Raw genomic sequence first — 4,588 nt, 5'->3', positions numbered from 1 at the left:
ATCTATTTTGTGAAGTGCACCAGGCCCTCCTGCAGAAAAGCACCCCCACAACACGATGTTGCCACCCCCGTGCTTCACGGTTGGGATGGTGTTCTTCGGCTTGCAAGCCTCCCCCTTTTTCCTCCAAACATAACGATGGTCATTATGGCCAAACAGTTCAACTTTTATTTCATCAGATGGAAGTCAATGGTGAAGCAAGAGCTAGAGGTGAAGGAGTGAGAGTAAGTGGAGGAAGAGGAAGACGAGGAAGGACAGTTGTCTCAGATGAGATCACGACCACAATGGTTGACCATGTGCTCAAATATGGATTGAGTATGAGGGAGGCTGGGCAAAGAGTTCAGCCCAACCTGTCATCCGAACATTCAGAAATGACAACCGGTAAGTTACCTACCATCTACACTATGCTCTTTATGTATGTATACTGTAGTATACTGCAGTCTGACATATCAGTAGGCCTATGTTACTCAGTGATTGTTGGCCAATGTTACAGTAATGTCATTTCACATTGAAAAAAATAGATTATTTTAGCTTGATGTAACCAATCACATCATATTTGTGGATCATTTGCAGAACAGAGAGATGACCAGGCCATGGTAGAAGACACAGTTCACACCAGAACAGAGATGACCAGGCCATGGTAGAAGACACAGTTCACACCAGAACAGAGAGATGACCAGGCCATGGTAGAAGACACAGTTCACACCAGAACAGAGAGATGACCAGGCCATGGTAGAAGACACAGTTCACACCAGAACAGAGAGATGACCAGGCCATGGTAGAAGACACAGTTCACACCAGAACAGAGAGATGACCAGGCCATGGTGGAAGACACAGTTCACACCAGAACAGAGAGATGACCAGGCCATGGTAGAAGACACAGTTCACACCAGAACAGAGAGATGACCAGGCCATGGTAGAAGACACAGTTCACACCAGAACTGAGAGATGACCAGGCCATGATGGAAGACACAGTTCACACCAGAACTGAGAGATGGCCAGGCCATGGTGGAAGACACCGGCTGTTCACACCAGAACAGGAGACCACTATTGTGAACATGGTGGTGGCAAACAACACCATTAGACTACGATAAATCCAGAACCACATAATTGCAGACAACACAATATTCAATAATGTTCACCAGGTGGGCTTGTCTACATTGGATCGTGTATTACAGCGGTACCGCATCCGGATAGAACGGGTCTACGGGGTGTCATTTGAGCGAGATTCAGAGAGAGTTAAAGAACAGCGCTATGAATATGTGCAAGTAAGTACGATACTGTGAATGTACTATCATATCAGCACTGTATAGATACATTACAGTACTGTAATCCAGTGCATTGTGCCTCACCATATTGACTGCTCTAGGTCTATGTCACATATTGTCTTGTCTGTTTCAGAGAGGCTTGGAACTGGATGCCGCTGCAATTCAGCATGTTTATATTTACATTGATGAGGTTGGCTACAACTTAGCCAAAAGAAGGGACGGAACATTATCGGCCACCGTGCCATTGTGAATGTCCCTGGACAGCGTGGAGGGAATATCACCATGTGCGCAGATGTTAGCCAGCAAGGCGTCCTCCATCCCCATGCCAACCTTGGTCCCTACAACACCGCCCTTCTCATCACACTCCTCGACACACTACATGGCATCCTCATTCCAGCCGAGCAGAAGGGTGGACCAGAGCAGCCCAGGTATGTTGTCATCTGGGACAATGTGAGTTTCCACCAGGCTGCTCTGGTCCACAACTGGTTCATCGACTACCCACAATTTATGTTTCTATACCTCCCACCATATTCCCCATTCCCAAACCCAATTGAATAGTTTTTTTCAGCATGTCGATGGAAGGTGTATGACCGCCAACCCCTCCCAAGCGTGCCTCTTCTCCAGCCAATGGAGGAAGCATGTGGTGAAGTTGATGTGGGGGCTTTCAGCGGCTGGATCCGTCACTCCAGAAGATCATTTTCTCGGCTGTTTATCCAGGAAGAACATGGCTTGTGATGTAGATGAGGTGCTGTTTATCCAGGAAGAACATGGCTTGTGATGTAGATGAGGTGCTGTTTATCCAGGAAGAACATGGCTAGTGATGTAGATGAGGTGCTGTTTAGCCAGGAAGAACATGGCTTGTGATGTAGATAAGGTGCTGTTTATCCAGGAAGAATATGGCTTGTGATGTAGATGAGGTGCTGCTTATCCAGGAAGAACATGGCTTGTGATGTAGATGAGGTGCTGTTTATCCAGGAAGAACATGTCTTGTGATGTAGATGAGGTGCTGTTTATCCAGGAAGAACATGGCTTGTGATGTAGATGAGGTGCTGTTTATCCAGGAAGAACATGGCTTGTGATGTAGATGAGGTGCTGCTTATCCAGGAAGAACATGGCTTGTGATGTAGATGAGGTGCTGTTTATCCAGGAAGAACATGGCTTGTGATGTAGATGAGGTGCTGTTTAGCCAGGAAGAACATGGCTTGTGATGTAGATGAGGTGCTGTTTATCCAGGAAGAACGTGGCTTGTGATGTAGATGAGGTGCTGTTTATCCAGGAAGAACATGTCTTGTGATGTAGATGAGGTGCTGTTTATCCAGGAAGAACGTGGCTTGTGATGTAGATGAGGTGCTGTTTATCCAGGAAGAACATGGCTTGTGATGTAGATGAGGTGCTATTTATCCAGGAAGAACATGGCTTGTGATGTAGATGAGGTGCTGTGGTCAGATCAAAATAGGAAGCAGGAAGCAGCCTAATGTCTTTTTTCTTACATTTTGCATTTGTTTTTGTTTTTTTGTGTTTAGAGTTTTGAAAGAATGAGCCACGTTCATTTTTTATTTTTGTACTGAAAACTCTTCATCTTACTGAATGTTTTTCCTGGTTTTCTCCTGTTGGGTGTGGGAAGTGTTACATACAAAACACAAGTGTTCAGAAATACTGCATTTTGGAAATAAATGACAATGTTTTTGTTAATGTTTTGCATTTTTGTGTGTTTATTTGTGTATATTTGAGTAGGTATACATTACTGTAGCATGCTTTTACAACCGACTACAGTGTAACACTGAAAATGCATAAAGCATTAACCTACTGATGGGATATTCCTAGTGTTTTGTGTTGAGCACATCAGTGTGTTGGTTGGTAGACAGAGCTATTCACATGACGCGTGTGTCATTTTGATGCAAAAAAAAACATTTTGGAAAGAGAGAAAACAGTTCTGAATGTGAGTGAGTTTTTGAGGTGAGATTAACAGTTTGGCCAAGATGCATGTTGGTAATGCAGACTGAAGAGTTTTGAAAAAGGGGCTTCAGTATTGACCGATGCTTGTAAGCAATTGAAAAAAAAAACTCAAACTGGAAAGCAATTACTCATATTTTAGCTGTAATTTACAACTCAGCTCATATGAAGTGGAAATGTAAAAACATGCTTTTTATAGGATAAACTGCAGAGAAAATGTCTTGTAATGCATCATACAGCGCAGTGTGGAAACAATTATTTTGTGGCAAGCCCAGCTTTGTTGGCAGTGTGTGTTGGCAGTGTGTGTGTGTGTGTGTGTGTGTGTGTGTGTGTGTGTGTGTGTGTGTGTGTGTGTGTGTGTGTGTGTGTGTGTGTGTGTGGATACACTTCAGCACAAGGGGAATAATTGCCTATGAAACATCACTAAGTTCCCTTTGACAAGTGTGCTGCGCTTCAGCCAAACATCATCTGGACCTAGAGAATCCAAGCACTGCCAGACACATGTATTATGAGTCTCAACCCTCTGCAGCAGAAGGCCTGCCAGGCTGAGTGAGAAAAAACACAGTCAGAACACTACTACAGCTCAACAAAGTGAGTCTGCTACTTCATGTGTGAACGGACTCAAACCCTGGGCCCCTAGGCAGACGGACTGGACTCAAACCCTGGGCCCCTAGGCAGAGGGACTCAAACCCTGGGCCCCTAGGCAGAGGGACTGGACTCAAACCCTGGGCCCCTAGGCAGAGGGACTCAAACCCTGGGCCCCTAGGCAGAGGGACTCAAACCCTGGGCCCCTAGGCAGAGGGACTGGACTCAAACCCTGGGCCCCTAGGCGGAGGGACTGGACTCAAACCCTGGGCCCCTAGGCGGAGGGACTCAAACCCTGGGCCCCTAGGCAGAGGGACTCAAACCCTGGGCCCCTAGGCAGAGGGACTGGACTCAAACCCTGGGCCCCTAGGCAGAGGGACTGGACTCAAACCCGGGTAGCATCTGTGACTATGTTAGCCTGTTAGCCTAAAGCCTAGACGTTCATTCTCATCATGTTGCTCATCACGTGTGGGTCACCAATCACCTCTGTAATACATGACTATTAACCAACTAAAGACAATGTTTGTTTGCCTTTGGACCTAAATGTAACCTTTATTTAATAATGTAATAATGCAGACATAGCTACAATAACACGTATTGATCCTATATAGCTAATAATATGGACCCACTCCATGTGGACTGAGTACAAAACACCACAACCTGTCTAGAGCGTCAGTAAGTTGTGTGTTTTGGTGTGCATGTGCAGTGTCGACAGTGCTCAACACAAACATGTCAGAGAAAAGGAGTCTGGGACAGTAGGTTGGTGGGGATCATACAAACACAAA

The 4,588-nt window shown here is 45.5% G+C and overlaps 1 pseudogene; it reads left to right on the top strand.

The window, feature by feature from the left end:
• The first annotated feature begins 959 nt into the window (after positions 1–959).
• On the top strand, positions 960–2,052 carry LOC149978988 (uncharacterized; annotated as a pseudogene).
• Positions 2,053–4,588: the final 2,536 nt, after the last annotated feature.

Source organism: Oncorhynchus mykiss, chromosome 13 (genome assembly GCF_057628025.1).
Source record: "Oncorhynchus mykiss isolate SJ-2025 chromosome 13, ASM5762802v1, whole genome shotgun sequence".
Classification (NCBI taxonomy): domain Eukaryota; kingdom Metazoa; phylum Chordata; class Actinopteri; order Salmoniformes; family Salmonidae; genus Oncorhynchus; species Oncorhynchus mykiss.
This window is presented reverse-complemented; position numbering and strand designations above follow the sequence as displayed.